Genomic DNA, 13870 nt, shown 5'->3' with positions numbered 1-13870 from the left:
AGTATACTCAAGAACATATTGACGGCAAAGGACCCATTAGTATAGTGGTTTGGAGTATTTAGTCCCTCAAGCAAGGTCCTGGGTTTGAGTCCTAGCATCCGTGTTGTGTGTATGAATTTAATATGCTATCAGCCCTTTCAATAGGAAAGGTCCTAAAAAAAAAAGAAAAAAAAAAGAACATATTGACGAAGTTAGGCTGGAATGGGCAAAATTCGCGAACAAGCAATTACAGAACAATAAGTGATATAATTTATTTTAAAAATGTTTAGGTTTATTTTAATTTTTTGATAATGTATATAAACATTTTTTTGGTAATTAATTGAACATTCATAAAAAAAATCAAATGAAATATAGTTTTGTTTCTAGTTTTATTTTATTTATTTTATTATTTTTTTATAAGATTTTTACGTCGTTAAATGAAATAAAATTAAAATAACTTATAAAAATTTAAATTAATTCCCAAAAACCGACGTCTCATTCTTATTTACACGTCTCATATCTATAAACAACCGCCGTCTTATTATAGCGGGAAAGAAAACATCGATGACATTTTTCAAAAACATCATGTAAGGTTGCTATACACGACGGTTAATATATAAAACTGAAATCTATGAAAAAATTTGTATAGATATACTACGTCCGTTAGTACAACAGACATGACGTGTGAAAGACATACAACGTCCATTACAGGTTAAAATGTGACATTGTTATCTAAACAACGTCGTCATCAACATAATAATCGACGGTGTAAATTCTACCCACGTCGGTTATTCAGAAAAAGAAGACGTTGTAACTTCCTAACCACGGCGGTGAGTACATTACGACGTCTAATGTTTTCTAGGGCGACGTCATGTGTTATTTAACGTCGTTGTAAATGAATGCAACGTCGGTTATGTACATTTGTCATTTAATTTTTGTATGACTTTTATATTTTATTCCTAATATGAGGCAATAATTTCAAAACAAATTCCATAAAATAAACTGACAACTACCATGCACTCATTGAAAGATTTTATCTTCCCTAAATCTTTAAAAAATTTAATTTTAAAAATATTTTTAATTTTATTTAATTACTAATATTCATAATATATTTATAAAAAAAAGTTGAAAAATAAACCGACAAATTCTATGCACTCATTGAGACAATATCTCCCCCTTACATGCCTGAAAATTTTAATTTTAGATTTCAAAATTAGAAGTAATAAGAAAAGTCAAAAAAATTTAGAGACAAAGCACAATAGTCATTATACTTTCCATAACATAACCCTAAGGTTTATGTGATCCATTGGTGGTTATAAAATTTAAAATGATTTAATATGAATTTAGCCTACTAATATAGAAGGCATTGTTGTAAGGAGTCCTTACAATTTTCGGTTCATTTTTCTCATACTTGTGTATATATATTTTTAATTATTGTAAAATTTAGGGTTTATGGTTTAGGGTTTAGGGTTTAGGTTTTATTGAAACGACGCCAGTTTTCTCTCACTCTTTTTGGTCAATTACGCGCTTTCGAATCCCAGGAAACGCACGCCAAATCCAATTATTTAATATTTTAGACGTCGGTTTTTGTATGGGTGACGTCAAAACACTTTACAACAGCGTTGGTGTACTATAACCGTCGTTGTAAATATGAAATTAAACGACGACTGGGTTGTATTTACCGCCGTCTTTAATAAACACAGTCCTGTGAAATTTTTGACCGGGATCTAAAATTTTTAGAATTTCCCATTAACCCTAAAGTATTTCCTTCTCTCTCTTCAACGTAAATTTGTCTTAAAGTTTTCTTTGTATTAAAGTTTTCTCTCTCTCTCTCAATGCATTGGGCATATTCTCTAAGCTCTCTCAAGCATTTGATATTAATTCTCAGCTCTCTCTCAATATCCATGTAAGTATATTCTCTCAGCTCTCTCTCAATATTCTCTTATTAGTTTGTATATTCTCTCAGCTGTCTCTCAATATTCTCTTAGTTTGTATGTATGATTTTATGTATGATTTGGACATGGCACGGAGAACCTTGGGAATGGTCTTTTCACTTTATTATATGTATGATTTTATAGTGTGTGAGATGGATAAGTCATGGATGCATGTGGATAGAAGATCGAAGGCATATGTGTTAAATGTGGGAATATTTGATTGTTTGGAGTTTGAATTATAAGTGACCAATTATACTTTAATGGAATTGACCAAAGCTATAAGATTTGGACATGGCATGGAGAACCTTGGGAATGGACTACTAATGCTAGTAGAAATGTGGAAGAAGATCAGCAAAGTAGGTTCAGTTTTGTTTCTGAAGAAGTAGGGATGGATGATAATGATTTAGGCGATATTGGATTTGATCCTTATGAGTTTGCCAATGTGATTAGGGATGGAGATCAACTCTTGTACCCTGGTAGCAGTAAGTACACGATGTTGTCGGCTTTGGTGAAGTTATATAATTTGAAAGCAAAGCATGGGATGAGTGATGTTTGTTTTACAGAATGATTGATACTTCAAGGAGATTTGCTTCAAGAATGAAGTACACTACCTTCCTCTATGTATGAGGCAAAAAAGACATTGTCTGCTTTAGGGATGAGTTATGAGAAAATTCACGCATGTCCTAATAACTGCATCTTGTATAGGAAGGATTATGAAGATTCAACTAATTGTCCTACTTGTGGTGTCTCAAGGTGGAAGAAAGGCAAAGATTCAATCTTGAAAGAGGGTGTGCCAGCGAAGGTGGTGTGGTATTTTTCTCCAATTCCAAGGTTTAAAAGGATGTTTCAATCACATAAGACAGCTAAGAGTTTGACTTGGCATGCTGCTAGAAAATCAATTGACAGTCAAATGTCTCATCCAGCCGATTCCTCGTCTTGAAAACTTGTCGATGATAAATGGCCCGAGTTTGGTAAAGAGCTGAGAAACTTGAGATTGGCTCTCTCATCTGATGGATTCAATCCCCGTAGTTCTTTAAGTAGCAGATACAGTTGTTAGCCAGTTATCTTAGTTACATATAATCTCCCACCATGGCTATGCATGAAATGGAAGTTCATGATGTTGACCTTATTGATTTTCGGTCCTAAACGTCCTGTAAATGATATAGACGTCTACTTAGAGCCTTTGATTGATGATTTAAAATCTCCGTGGGATGGGATTAGAGGAGTGTATGATGCACATATAGGAGAATACTTTATACTCAGAGGTGTATTACTGTGGACAGTTAATGATTTTCCTGCATATGGGAACTTATCTGGTTTTGTCGTTAAAGGATATAAACCTCGTCCAATATGCGGCGATGATACACCTAGTCACATATTGAAAAATGGCCACAAAATTTGTTACTTTGGGCATAGAAAATGGTTACCAATCAATCATCCATATCGGAGGTAGCGTGCAACTTTTAATGGGAAACCTAAATATGGCACGCCTCCCGAGCCATTAAACAGAGAAGAAGTGTTGCACATAGTTGAAGATATTAATTACATATGGGGCTCGAAAAATGGAGGAAGTGTTGGTGAGATTGATGGTGACAGAGTTTGTTGGAAGAAGAAATCAAAATTCTTTGATCTCGAGTATTGGAAATACCTTCATGTGAGGCATGTCCTAGATGTTATGCATATTGAGAAGAATGTTTGCGATAGTATCATTGGTACATTGCTAGAGATCCCTGGAAAAAATAAAGATGGGATTGCTGCTCGGTTAGATTTATTGAAGATGGGGGTCAAAACTGATTTGCAACCCAAGTATGGAGAAAGACGTACTCACTTGCCTCCAGGGCCTTGGAATTTGTCAAGAGCAGAGAATAAAGCGGTTTGCAATTCTTTCTATGGTATGAAGGTCCCTGAAGGTTATTGTTCAAATATAAAAAATCTTGTATCTTTAAAAGATTCAAGACTTCTTGGACTTATATCTCATGATTGTCATACCTTGATGCAATAATTGCTACCTGTGGCAATTCATTCTCTTTTGGAGAAGCCTGCAAGGTATGCAATAACTCGATTGTGCTTCTTCTTCAATGCTATATGTGCAAAGATGGTAGATGTTTCCAAGCCAGATAAGTTGGAAGAAGATGTAGTAGTTACTTTGTGTTTGCTTGAGAAGTACTTTCCCCCTTCATTCTTTGATATCATGGTTCATCTAATAGTACATCTTGTCAGAGAAGTTCGTCTATGTGGCCCAGTATATTTTATATGGATGTAGCCATTTGAAAGATATATGAAAGTGCTAAAAGGGTATGTTCAGAACCGTACTCGTCCGGAAGGTTGAATTGCTGAGCGGTATATAGCTGAAGAAGCTGTAGAGTTTTGCATTGAGCATTTATCTAATGTTAGTAGAGTTGGAGTGCCTTCAAGCCAGAAGATGGGAGTTTCGAAGCCATTATCAGGTTGCACGGTAAGCTTAGTTGATCGGGACTTGTTGAACCAGGCACATCTATATGTCTTGGAGAATATGGAGGAAGTCCTACCTTATATTGAGTACGTATGACTTTTATTTTTCATATGGAGCCATTTTAAATATTATTATTCCTTATGTTTATCTTATATACAAGGGACCATAATGCTTGATTTTTTCGTGTCAATGTAGGGAACATATGATCCACATCAAGACCACTTATCCAAAATTTAGAAAGAGAACAAAGTGGCTGCAAGATAAGCACAATAGCACTTTCATTCAATGGCTCCACTTTAAGGTATATATATGTTATTGAATGACATGCATATTCAACTTTTAATTTTCTTCCATTCTATATGTTAGATTGAATTAAGATATATATGATTAATTTGCAGGTTCAAAGTGAACTTGATGGGGAAGAGCATAATGGCCTATCAGAAAATTTGGGGTGGCTAGCAGCTGGTCTAAGCATGGCAGTGCCATCATATAGGAGCTATCTTATTAATGGTGTTAAATTTAACACCAAGGCACAAGATGATGTGCGAACTGTCCAAAATAGTGGAGTTTATTACTTGCACATACTATGCAAGTTGCTAGTGCCAAGGATAAAAACCCTATTGTCTCCAATATGGGTTTTTATGGTGTTATTCAAGAAATTTGGGACCTTGACTAACAAAAGTTTAGAATCCCAGTCTTGAGGTGTGATTGGATAGATAACACTTCGGGTCTTGTAGTCGACGAACTTGAATTTACCCTTGTAGATCTGAGTAAAATTGGACATAGGAATGACCAATTTGTTATGGCTTTTCAAGTCAAACAAGTATTTTATGTTGACGACCCAATGCATCGTGGTTGGTCAGTAGTGTTATCAATGCTTAATAGAGAATGTAATGATGTTATTGGTGATGATGTGCTAGGTGATACTAGAATTGAGTGTGAGCCATTTACTAGAGGGATACCAAATGTTGATACATTTGATGACCTAGTGGATGAGTTTGGGAATGAAATATTAGAGATGGGTGTAAAGATATATGGATTGATTGATTGTTGTAATGTATGACATTAGTTATTCAGTTAATTGTATGACATTAATTAATAACTTTGTACATCATTTTAATTCTGATCACATTTTCATTATGCAGGCTTTGGGCACGACAAATCAAAAATTAAAAAAGCTGGGTTAAAGCTGTAAAGTATGACGGTCCAGTAAAAAAATTGGAAACACAGACGTCTAAAATAAAAACAACGTCGGGTTTTAAAAAGGCAAAAGACCGTAAAACAAAAAAACAACCATCTGAAACAGAAATCAAGCCAGTTTGCTTAAAATAAACCTTTGTCTAAAGAGAGAAATAAAGGCCGTTCAGTTCCATTAACTTTTGTGACAGATGTTCTGCACGTCGGCTAGTCTAAAACAACTGACATCTCCGAGCATACATACTTCAAGGAAGGTTAAACAAGCGACTTTTAAAAGGACAACCATGTCATTATGTAATCAAAACCGACGTGGTAAGCAATTACAACGTCAAGCAGGTGGATCTCTATACATAGTGAAATAATTAACCACGTCCTTTATTTTAATGCCACTGACGTTGTATACATAATCCATGTCGGTTGTTTTCCTATCCATGCCTTCAAAATTATTTATAACATCATCCCTTGACAAAAACCGATGTGGGCACAATTTTGTACGTCAATATTGAGTAATATTATGTCATTTTAAATCTTTTAAACGTCAGTTATTTAGAAAAAGTGACGTCTAACTCTGTCAAAAGGCCTTCTTTGTACAATTTAAACGACGATTCTCACAAGAAACAGATGTGGAATAAACTTAGCACGTCGGTTTTTATTATATTCCGCAACGTGGATAATAACATAAGCATCGATGATGCCAGGTGCAGGACATGGTTATGGCATGTTATGACGGTTATTGAGAGACAAATGACATGTAATACTCTTTAAACGTTTGTTGGTTTGTGTGCACGTCGTCGTTTATGTTTTAGACGTCGGGGTCTTTGTTTGTTTAACTTAGTATAAATTAACCACGACGGTTTCTAGCTTATCCAAGTCTTTTTTCCTTCATTTAGGGACGGGGATAATTATCTGTACATCGGTTCTTCTTTTGATTTTGACATGTAACACTCTTTAGACGTCTCAGTTTTCATAAAATCGCCGTCTAATGTTGTCGAAGATTTCATTTTAGGCTAATTATATAGTAATTACACGTCGGTTCGTAATAAATCTGGACGTTGAATGCCTTAATGACATCGGGTATTAACGGTTGTTGTTTTTTGAACAAAAGATGGCGGTCGATTTCACGACGGTTGGAAAACCTTCTAGACGACGGTGGTTTCCCGTCGTCTATTTCGATTTTTGTAGTAGTGTTATTTCCACAGTATATACACTACAAGAAAATTGAGTATTAATGCACGCCGTAAATGTGTTTTCTCATCCTCTTTTTACGACATGCATTCACAGTGCGCCTGAAATGGATTTTTTTTCCTTGTTTTACGGTGTGCTTTTACAGCGCTCCGTGATTTTTAAGCAATAATGGCATGCCAAAAAAGCAAGCCATAAAAGATGACACTATTAATGTTGTGCAAAATATGGACGCCATGAAATGTAATCCTATTAATGGCATACAAAATATGCATGCCGTGAATACAAAACTAATTATTTGTTTTGTAATTTTTTGGTTGTTTCGCTCTATTTTAAGTTGCCTGCGAAACTACACTCCTTTTGCTCATACAATTTCACTAAAATTATTCTTTGGAAATATCTCTCTCTATACCCATCGATTCTCTCTGTCCAAACCCTATCCCCCATTGAATCTGCCTCCAAGCTCTACCACCGTCGTAAGCACTTCGTCTCTGTCGCCGTTGTAAGCACTTCGTCTCTGCGTCTAAGTTCTACTGGTTTCTCTCACCCGATGATTCTTCGTCTGTTGCCGTCAACCAGAAGAGGGACCTCACACCTCTCTCTCTCTCTCTCTCTCTCTCCTTCTTCAATTTATTGATTTTGACTATAATTTTAGATACACTTTCTTTGAATTTGAAAGATATGGGAACCTCGTAATTTCATATACAACTTAGGGATTGCCCATTTGCTAATGACTAAGCAAGTTGATATAGTCTGCTAAGTTAAATGTGTAAATTCCTTTAGAAATGTAATTAGTTTGCAGCTCTGATAATGATAAAAAGACTCATGCATCATCTATTTTTGCTATGTCCTGCTGATTCTTCTTTACGGGCTAGATTGTTTTCGGTGGCTGGAAATGCGTAGGGAAATTACACTTCCTGCTGATTCTTCTTTATGGGCTAGATTTTGAAATTTTTCGATGGAAAAAAGAGGGGTGTTGGGCTGGGTTATTGTGCTGGGTTAATTAACTTGGATGTTGTCATGGATACCAAAATTTAGCAAATACATATATGTATTTATATATGGGAACAAACCCAGCTTAGATGGGACCACCTTGCATATGCATGATGCATATCTCTGAATCAACAGCTGCCAATTAATCTCTGTAATTTGACCAACCTTTTTTTGTTTTGATTCAAACATTTTTCCCTCTTTCAATCCTCGGTTGGCCTTTTGGGTTTTCTGCTCAAAGGCAAAGGCCATTATTATGTCACTATCTTCTTCACACCCACATACTTTATGATTTTACTCACTGATAAGATTGTGGAGTTTATTTATTTGCATGTATTTGAAGATTATTAAATTTTTCTCTTGACAAAATGATTATTAAAATGATTAAAATGTATGATAGGCCTTGATCATTGATCTTAATGCTGGAAAGTGAAATTTTTTTAAATGGAACGTAATGAATCTAACTAAAGCTTTTTCTTTTCTGAAACTGCATATGGTACACTGTTTCCATATCAAACATATACAATTTATGATATGTTGTGTAGTTCTTTGATGGAAAATTTCTCCCCACCAAGTGTGTAGCTCTGAGTTTTCACAAAATGATGTAGGGGTCTCTGTTCTTTGGAATGAGTTATGTTCACATTCTCTGTGAAGGATGTCCATTATTTCATAAGAGGATGTTCAATGTATTCATATGCCTATTACCTTCGTATATGTGATTGTGGGCCTAAGAAATATCTAAAGAAACATGATTGTTTGGTTAAATCCCAAAAAAGTGGAGAGGAATGAATAAATTGAGTATTGAGTCCAATTATAACCAGGTTTTGGTGTGTCTTTCTCTGAAGCTGTGTATTCTGTGTATAAGCTTATATTGAGAAACCTTTTTTTGTGGGAATTGTTAGATGGATCTCATACCAGTTATATGCTTTTCTAGACCATAGATATCTCAAATTTCGTTTCTTTTTATGAAAAAATATATAGCTGTTAACCTTTTTTTTTTCGTTATGGTTTTTTTTTTTTCCATGTGTACCAGGTCAGAAAAATGAGATGATTGTCATGAGGCAGATTGTTGCTTTGAATGTGCTAGAGGAGTAGCATATTTGGTGCAATAAGCTTATACTTGCTGGTATTTTGTTTCTTTCAACTATGTGATGGTTCAATTATACTTGCTGGTATTTTCTTTCTTTCTTTAACTTGATATTGTTTTGTGTGATCAGTTGTGTCGTGTGGTGGATGTTTTATATGAAATATATCCATATAACCATTATTAGGACTAATAATTACTTGTATGACGTGTGAAGTGGTTTTTTATTTTTTGTCCTCATTGTTTTGTGATGTATATTGATTCCCTTATCCGTATTAATTCATCCATGTCTGTGGACTTTTCAAGGAAAGACAAAAAGAAGCCATTATGGATAAAGAATGGGTGAACTTTTCAAGGGTAATTTTAAAGTCCCAAACTTTAGATATTAAGATAGTGTATATTACATGTATAATTCCTTAGTAAAATGATGAGTTTTTTTATATATAGAGATTCTAGAGTGTAACGTAATGGGGCCAAAGGGTTTGTTGATACGGTTCAAGCTAATAACGGAGATCCAAAAAAGATTCAATGCCCGTGCAGTTGTTGTTTAAACCTACAACATCACCATCATGGTATAGTTTATGGGCACTTGGTCATGAATGGAATGGATCCTACGTATACTAGGTGGATCTTTCAGGGGGAAGAACCAAGTTCATCAGTACAAGATGAATATAGGGAAATGCCAGAGACATATTTCATTTATAGAGATGCATTCCTTCAAGATGATGATGTTGTTGAACCTACACAAGATAGAGAAGAGCTGAATTTTAAAAATTTAGTGGATGACGCAGAACTTCCCTTATACACGGGTTGTTCTTACACAAAGATGTCTGCAATTGTTGTCTTATACAAGTATAAGGCTAGGCATAGTCTAACTGATATAGCTTTTGACGGGCTTCTTCATCTTCTTCATGGTTTTCTACCACGTGATAACAGACTTCCAAATTCTTTGTATATAACCAAAAAATTACTCAATGATTTTGATCTAGGATATGAGAAGATACATGCTTGTGTGCAAGATTGCTGTTTATTTAGAAAAGATTTAAAGGAGAGGGAGACATGTCCAAAGTGTGGTTCTTCACAGTGGAAAATTAATGAGCGTACCAAAAAAATTCAACAAGGAGTCCCTCCAAAGATCTTGCTTTACTTTCCAATCATACCAAGATTTAGGAGAATGTTTAAGTCACCGGAAAAGGCAGAATCATTACACTGATAGAAGTCATGACGGTAAGATGCGACATCCAGTTGACGCATTGGCATCGAATGGGATTGATAATAAGTGGCCTTCTTTTGCTTCAGATCCACGTAATCTTAGACTAGGCCTTTCATCTGATGGATTTAATCCTTTCGATGATCTTAGTTCTAAATATAGTTGTTGGCCCGTGATTTTGGTTGCATATAATCTCCTCCCATCTCTATGCATGTCCAAGGAGAATTTAATGTTGACATTACTCATCCCAGGGCCAAGGCAACCCAGAAACGATATAGATATATATTTGGAACCACTTGTAGAAGATTTGAAAGAGTTATGGATCAATGGTGTAAGTGTTTATGATGCTTTCAACAAGTCCACATTCAATCTGAAAGCATATTGATGTGGACAATAAACGACTTTCCAGCTTATGGGAATTTGTCCAGATATTCCACGAAGGGTTAGAAAGCATGTCCAGTGTACGGGGTTGACACATGTTCAAAGTGGCTGACTCATAGTAGAAAGTGTGTGTACATGAATTATAGAAGGTTTCTTGCACACAACCATCCATTTTGAGGAAAAGCAGGGTGGTTTGATGGACTATAGAATGTGGACAAAAGCCTAGAACATTAACCGGTTTAGAAGTTCTTCAAGTTGTGAAGAATTTCAATAATGATTGGGGAAAAGCAAAGAAAAAGATCAACACAAAAAGGAAGAGAAAGACAGATAAATATTCTATATGGCCTTGGAAAAAGAAATCAGTTTTCTTTGAGTTGCCTTATTGGGAGGTTTGTCATTTTACCTCTGATTTTTATTCAATTTTTATTCAATTTTATTAGGATTTTTATTCAGTTTTCTTTGTTATCTTTATTTCCATTAGTTATTGTTTATTAACTAATTTGTTTACTCATCTAAATAGTTTTGTTTGTTTAACAGAGTGAGAGTGAAGATTGAGCAGACATAAGTAATGGTTGTTGAAGTAAGTTATAGTTTAAGTTTTTTTTTTTTAAATACCAGATTTTGAATTTGCTGATATTTTAAATTTTCATATGTTTTGAAGTCCTCAAAACAGGGAAAAAAGAAAGCAAAGAAGCAGCGATTGGATGTTGCTGCTGCTGCAACAATTGTCGCAGCAAGGAATAGATCCTTGCGTATATCAGATAGAGGTTCTAATTCTCCATCTCGAGATGAACCCAATGAAGTACCAATAGTCAAGGAATGCAAGAAGACAACTCTAACAAAGAAGCACCAAAGAAGAAGACTTAGGGGTAAGGCAAAGTTGTTAAGTCTTACCAAAGGAAAAACGAAGGGGTCTCGTGTTGTTGTAGAGTTCAATCTGGCAGACCAACCATTTAGAGATAATGCAGCAAGATTTTCTTCATTCCTAGGGATCACAGCAAGAGAACTAGTGCCAATAACATTGAAGAGTTGGAAAGATATGTCAGACAATTTTATAAATCAAATATGGGAACATATCACGGTCTTGTATAGCAGAGCCTTCACACATCCATATTATATTTTATTTCTCATTTCCATCTAAAGTAATATGTATGTTTTTTATTTTTTTATTTTTGTAACCAAAGTTCAGTCTTGATGATTGCCACAAGAAATATACTTTTTGAAAGTTACACAAACTTTGGAGGGATCATCGATCTAATTTAGTGAATATGGTGATGAAGTAAGCTCAAGTGGTTGGCCTACCACGCCCTACTTCTCTTCTCAAACCGGACAATGTAAAAACTATGGACGAATGGATCTCATTTCTTAAAGAACGAACTAGTTAAGAAACTAGAGTAAGTGTGTCTTTACTTTTTCATCTTTATTGTGTCTTAATCTTTGCTGTTGGCTGCCATTGATGATGTTGTAGATATTGATTGAGTGATACATCTTATATTTGGATATTTACCTATGTTTGTTGGGTCAAATTGATTCATATTTTAGTGTTAATTTGTTATGCTCTCTCTTGGCATAGGGAAAGTGTCAAAAGTTCAAGGAAATGAGGGTTAACACAAACTTTAGTGCATAGAACGAGTCGTAAAAGCTTTGCCTGCATAGAGGATGAACTGGTAAAAATGATATTAGTTTGATCTCAATTTGTAGTGTGAGTATTGAATTTTTTTTTCCTTTTTGCAGCCACAGAAAAGTGAGACACCTGATGCAATTTCAAGGACTGATGTTTGGATCTATGGATACGAAAAGAGAAAGAAGAATGAGGATGATGACGTTGAGGATCCAGATTTAGTGGTGAAAACTGTTTGCTGCATATTTTTAGTGTTTATCCTGTGATTGATATTTAAGTTTTTATTTTTCTGGTGGTCAATTTTCAGAAAGAAGTGAAAAAGTACAAAAAAGAACAAGGACAACAAAAATGTTCTATTACAGATGATGCTGTAGTAAAAGTACTCGGTCCTGATCCACGAGGAAGAGTAAGAGGAATGGGGTTTGGGGCAACGGTTTCAAAGATTGAAGGTCAAGTTCGTGTTCGTGATCAATTTAATAGATTGGAAAATGAGATTATAGAATTGAAAAACCAAATGACAGATCTTCTTACTCGAATAGTAAAGGGGAGATTAATATTGTAACTCCTATTCATATAACAAATATTCTTACTCGAATACCAAATGTTTGAGTTATAAATTTGTTATTCAATTAATGTCTTCCTTAATGTTATAGGAGAAGGAAAACTAAGTGTCCAATATTCTGCTAATGAGAGTGTACAAAGCAAACAAAAGGTAAATAATAATGTTCAAAATTCTGCTAATGAGATGGCACAAAGCAAACAAAAGGAAAATCCAGCTGAGAATGCAAAGTGTAAACTGTTAAATTGGATTGGGACAAGTGAAGTTATTGGAATTAGGGAAATTGCATCAACTGATCCCAATTCATTAGTCCATCATGTGCCTCTTGGTCACGAGTGCTGGAAAGTTTGGGTGAATGATGTAATGGATGATAATATGGCCTTGTTTCGACCAGCATGTGAGTTCTTTCTTCTTCGTGAAGCATTAGGAACTACGATTGCATGGCCTATCAAGTACATCAAATTGTGTTAGCGTTGCATCTTTGAGGTAAATTCTTTTTTCTTCTTTTACATGTAGATGGTATAGTTCTCATTGTACAATAATCAAGTCATGACTGTGCATAATCAATGTTAAAAGAGCATAATATATCATTGTATTATATCATTTTATATATACGTCTAGTGCATAATCAAGTCATGAAATTTTCATGTTTTCTACTCATTGGGATCCACCTTTGTTGTGATTTTAAAAAAGAAATGACTTTTCTATTTATATATTTGATATTCTGCAGGTTTTTCTCAAAGGGTCAAAGAATGCTCATGAATATTGTCTACTGCTAAAGGACATTATTTTAGCATAGGTTCATGTTAGAGACTTATTTTTGTTGCTAACGTCACTAGTGAATGAATTCGAGGCTATGAAAATGTTTGGGAATGTTTGGCAGCACTCTTATGTGTTTCTTATGTACTCTTAAGAGTTCGTATTTTGAATTGATTATGATGGTGATTTCAATGATTAGTTTTTTTTTATATATCTTATATATTTATCTGAACTGAAATGTGTTTCTTTGTTAAACCCAAATGCCAGGGTTAATAATGAAGAAATGTACATTACTACGTTTTACTTTTTGTGTGACGACATTTTGCGCGACGAACAAGAATTCGTCGCCCAAAATGCACTACAGCAATGGAACATATTATTCGTCGCGCAACCAACCGAAAAATGGTGCGACCAAAATTTACGTCGAGCAAAAAGTCTTAGCGCAGCAGAAATCTTATTCATCGCGCAAAGTGAGGAAGAAAAACGGGGGTTTTTTATTTTGGAGCCAAATACTTGCGCGAC

The 13870-nt window shown here is 34.8% G+C and overlaps 1 long non-coding RNA gene across 3 annotated transcripts; it reads left to right on the top strand.

Annotated features, from left to right (window-relative positions):
- The first annotated feature begins 7075 nt into the window (after nucleotides 1–7075).
- Nucleotides 7076–13561, top strand: LOC117612604. 3 transcript variants are annotated; one of them, XR_004583466.1, is made up of 7 exons: nucleotides 7076–10798; nucleotides 10947–10989; nucleotides 11071–11278; nucleotides 12144–12254; nucleotides 12338–12588; nucleotides 12684–13075; nucleotides 13320–13561. It is a non-coding gene; the product is annotated as an uncharacterized LOC117612604 (long non-coding RNA). The 3 variants fall into 3 exon arrangements; XR_004583464.1 differs by having other exon boundaries at nucleotides 12144–12588; XR_004583465.1 differs by lacking the exons at nucleotides 10947–10989; nucleotides 11071–11278 and adding an exon at nucleotides 11983–12076 and having other exon boundaries at nucleotides 7076–8860; nucleotides 12144–12588.
- The last annotated feature ends 309 nt before the right edge of the window (nucleotides 13562–13870 follow it).

The sequence above is a fragment of the Prunus dulcis genome, unplaced genomic scaffold (assembly GCF_902201215.1).
Source record: "Prunus dulcis unplaced genomic scaffold, ALMONDv2, whole genome shotgun sequence".
Lineage (NCBI taxonomy): Eukaryota > Viridiplantae > Streptophyta > Magnoliopsida > Rosales > Rosaceae > Prunus > Prunus dulcis.
Note: the sequence above shows the minus strand (reverse complement) of the source record. Positions and strands in the feature narration are given on the sequence as shown.